This window comes from Oryx dammah, unplaced genomic scaffold (genome assembly GCF_014754425.2).
Source record: "Oryx dammah isolate SB20612 unplaced genomic scaffold, SCBI_Odam_1.1 HiC_scaffold_15, whole genome shotgun sequence".
NCBI classification, from domain to species: Eukaryota; Metazoa; Chordata; class Mammalia; order Artiodactyla; family Bovidae; genus Oryx; species Oryx dammah.
This window is the reverse complement of record NW_024070199.1, coordinates 46,659,639-46,669,672: the sequence shown is the minus strand read 5'-3', so window position 1 is coordinate 46,669,672 and position 10,034 is coordinate 46,659,639.

The following is a 10,034-nucleotide window of genomic DNA, read 5'->3' as shown; positions in this document are numbered from 1 at the left end:
TGGCAGGTTCAAACCTGAGGTCGGCCTGTGTGTCACTTGGCCAAGTCTCGCCTGTCTGTGTCGGCATCTTGGAGCTGGGCTGCAGTTTGATCTGTTTTGTCCAGCACGCTCAGCCAACACAGTGAAGCCAGGCACCTTGTGCAACAGGGCAGGTCTGTCTGCCTTTGCTCACCTCTTCTGCATGCAGATGAAACCCAGCAGCCCTCTGTGGCAAGGAACGAGGAGCCTGGAGTGCCACCCCTGTGCGTGGTGAGGCTGGTGTGGGCAGTGGGGGAAAGGGTGGTTCCCACACCAGAGACACGCCACCCATGGCGATGGGCTCGGTTTCAGTACTGTTTCTGGGGAGAGTTACTCCAGGAAGGTATTCCTCTAGGTCTTGGGACTCCCTTGTCTGGATGTGGGTGTTGTTTCATTGGTGAGAAGCCAGGCCAGGCGGTGACACAGCCAGTTTCTCTGGGTGAGAGGCTGCGTTGAGTACAATGTACAAAATCGAGACATAAGTTCACACCATGTGCTTCTTTTCTAGAAGGAGCAGGTCATTCTCACCCCATGGGGGTGAGACCGCAGTGACTGGGGGGCCAGGAGGGGATGACATTCGTTTCCAGAAATTCAGTGCCCTGCATTGGCTCGTCACCAATGATCCATGGGCAGACCTGGCCATGCCACCCAGCTCCTTGTCCCAGAATACAGGCAGCGGTTGGAGGTTTGTACAGGACCAGTACGATCACCTGGACAAACAGGGAGGCTCAAGAAATCGCTCAGTAACCCCATCTGTCGTTAGTGCTAAGTCGCTTCAGTCATGTCTGACCCTGTGCGACCCTGTGGACCAGCCCACCAGGCTCCTCTGCCCATGAAATTCTTTAGGTAAGAATACTAGAGTGGGCTGCCATGCCATTCTCCAGGGGATCTTCCCAACTCAGGGACTGACCCAGGTCTCTTGCACTGCAGGTAGATTCTTTACCATCTGAGGCACCAGGGAAGCCCACTGACCTGGTGAATTACCGACTTACCTTGCTTACGTCTCCCTCACTGGAATGCAAGCCCAGGGAGGGTAAATTTCTGATTATTTTGTGCCCTGATGTATCCCTAGCCCCAGAACACCATCTGCCACAAGTCAGAAGCTGACTCTTACAGCTCCCTCTGTGCTCCAGCCACCGTCATAAAAACCTTACACACACCCTGTGACCCTCACAATAACCCTGCTGCTAAATACTACTGTCATTCCCATTTTACAGTTAGTGAAACTGAGGCACAGATGGTCAGTGAGACCTGCCCAGGTTGCAGGCTGATGCATGGCAGAGCTGGGGCTCAAATGCCATCTGGCGTCAGAGTCTGTGCCCTTTACCACCTCCCTCTGGAGCTTTCTCTCCTCTTGCTCCAGGTGTTAAATAACTAGACAGGCTGTGTCACAAAGCAGGGAAGGTCCAGAGGCAAAGCTTTCCACCAGCACTTTGCAGACTATGGCTTGCAAACCGCTCTTGGGTCATAAAATCATCACTAGGAAGAGGCAAGGTTATGTATTCTCTATAGCTGTGTTGTAAACCAGCAGTAGACATCATCTCACCCAGTTTCTGAGGTTCATGAGTTCAGAGGAGCTTAGCCGGCTCGTTCCGGTCCAAGGTTTCTCACAGGGTTGCAGGCAAAGTGTTGGCCAGGACTACATCACCTGAAAGCTCGACTGGGGCTGGAGGACTTGCTTGCAAGGCGGCTCCAAGTGTGTTTGGCAATTGGTGCTGGCTTCAGGCTTCCCTGATAGCTCAGCTGGTGAAGAATCTGCCCACAGTGCAGGAGACCCCAGTTCGATCCCTGGGTTGGGAAGATCACCCTGGAGAAGGGTGTGGCAACCCACTCAAGTATTCTTGTCTGGAGAATCCCCATGGACAGAGGAGCCTGGCGGGCTACAGTTCATGGGGTCGCAGAGAGTTGGGCACGGCTGAGTGACTAAGTACGTGTGCGTGTTGGCTGAGGGCCTCAGCTTGTCACCATATTCAAGGGTCCTCCCAACATAGCGACCCTCATAGTGAGTGATCCCCTTCACACAACAGCCTTTCCACCAACCTCAGAAGTCCTGCACCCCCACCTCTGTGCTATTCCACTGGTGACCCAAGGCAGTGCCTTCCAGTGTGGGAGGGGCTACAGAGAGGTGTTCCCAGCAGCCAGAGGTGTCATCTTGGAGGCAGGCTGCCACAGGTTACTTGACAGTAAAGTGACCTTGCAGAGATCCCTGGAGGTCGCTGATGCTGGCAGGTCTGATGGTGGCAGGGTTCCACCAGCTGCACCCCCCTGCTGGGGTCCGGGGCTCCCTGTGGCCTGTAGCTGCTGCCTGGCTCTGCCTTTTGTCCTGGCACCTGGATGGTTCTCAACACCTGGCACTTAACAAACAGCACCTGAGCAACCAAGGGACGTGTGTCAGAGAACTCGGTCAGGTGATGAGACATCTGACTATCAAAGGGGAAAGGAGGGGCTTTTCAATAAAAATTGTTTGTTTTTTTCTTTTTAATTTATTTGTTTACTTTGGATTGTGCTGGGTCTTGTTGCACGAGGGTTTTCTCTAATTGCAGTGAGCAGGAGGCTCCTCTTTGTTGTGGTGGGCGGGCTTCTCATGGCGGTGGCTCTCTTGTTGCCAAGCATGGGCTCTAGGCCACGTGAGCTTTAGTAAGTTTCAGCACGCAGGATCAGTTGCTGTGGCTCCCAGGCTCTAGAGTGTGGTCTCAGTAATTGCGGTGCGTAGGCTTAGCTGCTCCATGGCGTGTGGGATCTTTCTGGACCAGGGGTCTAACCCATGTCCCCCACACTGGCAGGCAGATTCCTCTCCACTGAGCCACCAGTGAAGTTCCTAAAAGTTGTCTTAATTAAAAAATAATAAATGCAAACTTGGGTCAGATGAATACCCAAATGGACGAAAACGAATCTTGACTCCAGCTCACATCATATTGTTGGGGGACTGTGTAATTTCCCTGGTTCTGTCTTGCCACAGCAAAAATGTGAAGCAGCGGACCAGTGTTACAGCACAGTTTAAACATTAGACCAGTGTTAGGACGTCCCTTGTAGCTCAGTCGGTAAAGAATCTGCCAGCAGTGCAGAAGACCCGGGTTCGATCCCTGAGTTGGGAAGATCCCCTGGAGAAGGAAATGGCAACCCACTCCAGTATCTTTGCCTGGAAAATCTCATGGACAGAGGAGCCGGGTGGGCTGCAGTCCATGGGGTTGCAAGGAGTCAGGCACGACTGAGCGACTAACACTTACAGCTCGGTGACAACTTAGTTTTATTTGGCAAAGGGAAATATACCCTTGAGGTGTGAGGGTGGGCCAACCCTGAAGATGGGAAGAGAAGAGGGAGGCTCAGTTTTGGCTCCTGTTTTTATATGTTTTTTCTCCTCCCTCCGAGCCTGCCCTATGCAAACTGGGGTAGCCAAGGAAGGGGCGTGAATGATATTTTCCATGTTCGGGTGTAGTTTTATATATCCTTGTTGAACTGGACAGAGACGAAACAGGTTAGCCAATTGATAATACATGGAACAATCATAAGCAGCATCAATGTGGTGATAACAGGGATTAGTAGGGGCATTAGCCAACTCCAAATTCCCCCTCGCCGGGAGAAGGATCCCCCCAAAAGAGATTGTAGTCACTCCCAAGAACTCTCCAGCTTGTTCTTTGAGATCCTATAGGATCTGAATGTTTTTCTTGAGGATTGTGCGACTTTCTTTAACTTGGCTGGAGGTATTTACCCAGAAACAACACATCTCATTCAAGATGGCTCAAGTCCTCCTTGTTCAGGGATCAAGAGATCTATCTCCTGTCTCTTTTGGAGTACAACCTCTGCCAAGCTGTGTTGGCTCTTTAGAGCTGTCCTGAGGAATCTTATTTCCAGAAACTTGATGTTGAGGGTGTTCATGAATGACACCCGATTGTAGTCCTGAATAGGTATCTGAAATCCCCCAGGGGTTCACGGGTGTATTGATTTTGGGGTGTTCATTAGAATGGCACTCATTGGTAGTCCTGAATAGTTATCTGAGATCTCCCAGGGGCTCACAGGTGTGTTGAGTGTCTTCTGTTTTCTCCCATGGCTTGACTCGTGAGTAGTGAATCCAGGTGTCATGTCCTGGTACCTTGACTGCTGTGGGGGTAGAAAGTATTACAGGGGAGGGGCCCTTCCATTGGACTGGAGTTGAGCCTTTGAGCCTTTGGGGACCCATCTTTCCAGACTTTAATTAGGGCTTGAGTCCCTGGAGCATATAGTGGTGACTCTTTAGAATCTTTTGGGTCCTGGTTGACACCCCACAAGCGTATATCCTGCTGGAGTTGCCCAATGGCCATGGTGTAAGACTGGAGGGTCTGAACCTCTGGATCTAGGAAGAGATCATTGACATAGACAAAAGGTCTCCCATATAGCATCTCATAAGGACTAAGACCAAGCTGTTCCTTAGGGGCAATGCGGGTGCAGAGGAGAGCTATTGGTAAAGCCTCCTTCCATCCCAGGGAGGTCTCCTGGGTTATCTTTTTTATTGCTGATTTTAAGAATTGATTGGCTCTTTCTACTTTTCCTGAAGACTGAGGCCTCCAGGCACAATGGAGACAATAAGTAATGCCCAATGCTTTTGAGACCCCTTGGGTGACCTTGGAAGTAAATGATGTCCCATTGTCACTTTGTAATGACCTGGGTAGACCAAATCTTGGAACGATTTCATGGAGCAGTTTTTTTTTTTTACCACCTCCTCAACCTTCTCAGTCCTAGTGGGAAAGCCTTCAATCCATCCTGTGAATGTATCTATCATGACTAATAGGTATTTATACCCTTAAGAAACTGGCATCTGGGTGAAGTCCATCTGCCAGTCCTCTCCTGGGTAGGTCCCATGCTGTTGGACAGGCTGGGCCAGCTGGGGTCTTCGAGCTCCTTGGGGGTTGTTTAATTGGCAAGTGGGACAAGAGAAGACTACTTGCCTTATAGTAATTTGGAGGCCTGTTCCTCTGAAGGACCCTTTTAGTAATCTTTGGAGGGCCTTCTCTCCTAAATGAGTGGTGGCATGTAAGGAGTTATCCAACTTCCACTGGAGGTTCCCAGGCAGAAAAAGGAGTCCCTCCTTTTGGAACCACCCCATATGATCTTCTTGAAAGCCCTCACTCTTAGCTTTAAGAGTCTCACCTTCAGTGTATGAAGGAGTTTCTGGCAAATTAGTCTGTGGACCTAAGGTGGCAACCCCTCCTAGGTCATGGTTCTGTGATGCTGCTCTCCTAGCTGCCTCATCGGCTGCTTGGTTCCCTCGTGCCACTTCCGTGCTCCTTTTTTGGTGTCCTTTACGGTGGGAGACTGAAACCTCAGGGGGCAGGTGGACTGCCTCCAAGAGCCTAAGGATTTGATCACCATCCTTGACTGGGGACCCTCAGGTGGTCAAGTGGTCTTTTTTTTCCAAATAGCCACATGTGCATGTAGCACCAGAAAGGCGTATTTGGAATCAGTGTAAATGGCTATTCTTTTTCAACTTTTCCCAGCTCTAAAGTTCGAGTCAGGGCTATGAGCTCAGCCAATTGGGATGAAGTACCTGGTGTCAAAGGTTTAGCCTCTGTGGTCTCAGAATTGGAGACTATTGCATATCTGGCTGTTCTTTTTCCATCCAAGGCAAAGCTGCTTCCACCAGTGTACCAGATTTCCTCAGGATTGGTCAGAGGATCTTCTGACAATTCCTCTCGGGGTTTTGTCCAGTGTCCCAAGGTTTCTAGGCAAGAGTGAAAGGGGAGAGAGCCCTTGTGGGTAGGCAGGAGGGTGACTGGGTTAAGAACCTCACAAGGGGATATAGTCAGGATTTTCCATCAGCACTACTTGATATCTGAGGATCCTTTGATCAGACATCCATAAATGGTCTCTCCCATTCAGGAGTTGCTTCACTTGGTGGCTGGTAAAAATACTTTACCCCAGAAGAGAGTTTTAAAGCATCTTCTGTCAGGACCGCAGTATCTGCAAGATTTCGAAAGCAGGGAGGCCAGCCTTGGGCAGTTGGGTCGAGCCTCTTGGATAAGGAAGCTACAGGCTGGGGCTCAGGTCCCCACCTTTGAGATAACACTTCCAAGGCTATTCCCTCCTTTTTGTAGACATAAAGGTGGATTTTTTTGAGGGGGAGGATCTGGCAACCTCAAGGCAGGTGCTTGAGTTAAGGCTTGTTTTAGAGGAGCCTCTGCCTTCTTTTGAGGAGTTCTCCACATCAATGGAGTTGAATCATCCCATCTCTTCAAACTTTCCTTAAAAGGAAAGGGCTTTTTAAGAAAGCCCTTTAAAAGGGCTGGGCAATTAGCCCATAGCTGGGGATCCAGATTCTACAATTCCCAGTTAGCCCCAGGAAAGCTCGCAATTGTTTTTGAGTCATGGGGGAGGGTACTCGGAGGACTTCTTGTACTCGATCAGAGGACAGCCTCCTGGACCCATGAGTAATCTGAACTCCCAGGTAAGTGACCTTTGTCTCGACCATCTCTGCTAAGAAGTTTAGAACCTGCATTGCATGTTGTTAGGCATTTTTCTCACTGGGAGAGTAGATTAATAGGTCATCTACATATTGTAATATTTTCCCATTAGGTCCCAGATCTAGGAGATCCTGGCTAATAGCATGCCCAAACAGTGGGACTATCTCTGAACCCCTGAGGCAGTTCTGTCCAAGTCATCTGTTGGTGTTTTTCTCCTGGAGTCTCCCACTCAAAGGAAAAAGAAACTGGGATTCTTGAGCCAGTGGTATGCAAGAGAATGCATCTCTGAGATCCAGGACTGTAAACCAGTTGGCACTGAAGGCTTTCTTCCAAGATTACATGGGGATTGGGTGCTGTGGGGTGGAGGGGGACTACAGCGTCGTTTATGATCCAGAGATCTTGAACCGTTCGCCAGGTCCTGTCCTTTTTCTTTACAGGGAGGATCAGGGTGTTGCACAGCAAATTTGTGGGGACCAGTAGCCCATAGGCAAGGAATTTATTTATTAGAGGCTGTAGTCCTTCCAAGGAGCGGTGGCTGCGCTGGCGCAGGAGGGCCTAGAGGAGCTCTCCCGCGCTGAAGGTCAGGAAGGGCGGCGGTGAGGAGATACCCTCCGTCCAAGGTAAGGAGCAGCGGCTGCGCTTTGCTGGAGCAGCCGTGAAGAGATACTCCACGCCCAAGGTAAGAGAAACCCAAGTAAGATGGTAGGTGTTGCAAGAGGGCATCAGGGGGCAGACACACTGAAACCATACTCACAGAAAACTAGTCAATCTAATCACACTAGGACCACAGCCTTGTCTAACTCAATGAAACTAAGCCATTCCCGCGGGGTAACCCAAGATGGGCGGGTCATGGTGGAGAGGTCTGACAGAATGTGGTCCACTGGAGAAGGGAATGGCAAGCCACTTCAGTATTCTTGCCTTGAGAACCCCATGAACAGTATGAAAAGGCAAAATGATAGGATACCAAAAGAGGAACTCCGCAGGTCAGTAGGTGCCCAACACGCTACTGGAGATCAGTGGAGAAATAACTCCAGAAAGAATGAAGGGATGGAGCCAAAGCAAAAACAATACCCAGCTGTAGATGTGACTGGTGATAGAAACAAGGTCCAATGCTGTCTGTGGTTTTGGAGAAGACTCTTGAGAGTCCCTTGGACTGCAAGGAGATCCAACCAGTCCATTCTGAAGGAGATCAGCCCTGGGATTTCTTTGGAAGGAATGATGCTAAAGCTGAAACTCCAGTACTTTGGCCACCTCATGCGAAGAGGTGACTCATTGGAAAAGACTCTGATGCTGGGAGGCATTGGGGGCAGGAGGAGAAGGGGACGACCGAGGATGAGATGGCTGGATGGCATCACGGACTCGATGGACGTGAGTCTGAGTGAACTCCGGGAGTTGGTGATGGACAGGGAGGCCTGGCGTGCTGCGATTCATGGGGTTGCAAAGAGTTGGACACGACTGAGCGACTGAACTGAACTGTAGTCCTTCCTGAGCTTCTCTTCTGAGAGGATATTGTTTCTGGTTTTCGAAATCGAGTGGGATCTCGGAGGACAGTAATGACCGGTTCAGCCAAGTGGGCTCGCCTAGGAGCCCCCTGGTCCCACACCTGGGGGTTAATTTTGTCCTCCCATAGTTTTTGGTCCCTCCCTATTGGAGAGGGTGCAGTGGGTTCCTCAGTAGTAACCAGGAGCTGTAGGGCTGAGAGAGTCATTTCCTAAACAGATTGATAAGAAGTCTAGGGGTCCCCAAGGAGAGAGGGGTCTGGAACTCTCAAGGAGGAAGAAAAGACAAACTTTATTTCCCTCTACATTCCTTAGGATTATATAACAATAATGTATCCTGCTTGAGGACAGTCTCTAGATTAAACCTTCTGGCTGAACCTCTTATCTTAAAATGTAAATTATGGGAGTAGGTCTGGTGAGGTCTATACAAGGATTATATAACAACAATGTATCCTGCCTGAGCAGTTTCTGGATTAAATCTTCTGGCTAATCCTGTTATCTTAAAATCTAAATTATGGGAGTAGGCCTGGTGAGGTCTTTACAACCTCCAGACATTCTTTTGTTTCATTGGAGAGTATATAACTCCACTGCTAACACTAGCAAGGGGGTACTCTTTCTTCCCCCTTCCGATGCCTATATCAGAAGCTTTCTCTATCTCCTTTATACTTTAATAAAATTTTATTACACAAAAGCTCTGAGTGATCAAGCCTTGTCTCTGGCCCCAGATTGAATTCTTCTCCTCCAGGGGCCAAGAACCCCGGCATCTTTTCGTGGTTCAGCAACAACATTTCAGGGCTCTGGGGGCTGAAAAGCTTCCCATCACAAGGATAGTCCCCAGTTTAGTGAGTATATCTCTCCCCACTAAGGGAGTAGGACACTCAGGGACCACCAATTTCCAAATATGGGAAATATTTGTCCATCCCAGCAACAAAGAAGTTCTCAGGTGAATTTTTTTGTAGTTGCTTTTCCTGTAGCACCCAAAGTGGTACAGGTTTGGAAAGAGAAGGCTCTGGAGTAGGAGGTCAGGACACAGTAGGTAGCCCCTGTGTCAACCAAGAAATTCTCAGACATACCCGCCACATCCAGTTGCACCCTTGTCTCCAGCCCCATGATGGTTATCTGTGACAGGCAGGCTGGCTGGAGCGGGCAGCTTCAGTCCTGTTGAACCATCGTGAGAGAAGGCTTGGTGCTTGACCTTGAGGCTCTTGGGTCCTGAGGCAGAGTGCCGCCCAATGTGCCAACTGATGGCATTTGTAGCAAGCCATTTTAGGAGACTTGTCATGGTTTGGACACTCTTTGGCCCAATGCCCCACCTGTCTACAGTTTAGGCATTTGCCTCGTGCCTTGTCCTTTAAGGACTCGGAGTTTGCCATAAGCTTCCCTGGAGGGCAGCCAGCATCTGGGAATGCCTCATCTCTTTCCTTCTCTTCCCTTTCTGGACCTTGGCCTCCCTCTCCTGTTCTCTGTAATAAAAGGTACTGGTGGCCATCTGGACCATCTCATCTAAAGAGGCAGCAGGGCCCTGCAGCTGCAGCTGTTGCTTTATCTTGATGTCTAATGCACATTGGAACAGGAATTTGTCCTTTAAAATCACCTGTCCCTCATAAAAGCCTAAGTCCAAATTGGTAAACTTTTGGAGGGCCTCTTTTAGACTTTCCAGAAAGGCAATGTGGTTCTCACTGGACACCTGAGTTATTGCTGAGACTGGGCACAGTCCCAAAACTAATAGACTTCCTGCTACTTTCATGGGTGGACCTCCTTAGGGGTGAATCTTTCTGAAGCTTATCCTACCCAGTACTGTTGCAACCCGAGAGCCAGGTGTTCCTAGGTCAGGGTAAGATCCCCAGGCAGATCGAGGCATGTTGGCCTCCTGAGAATTGGGTCCCTGGGCAGGTAAAGGCATGTTGACCTCCTGGAACCCCTGGACTGGTGGATCCCTAAGCAGGTTGAGGCAGGTCGACCATCTGGGACCCCAGGCTGGTGGATCCCCAAGTAGGCTGAGGCATGACAACCTCCCAGAGACTGGATAGCTAGGCAGGTCGAGGTGGGTTGACCTCCTGGGACGCCCAGGCTGGAGTCGGGC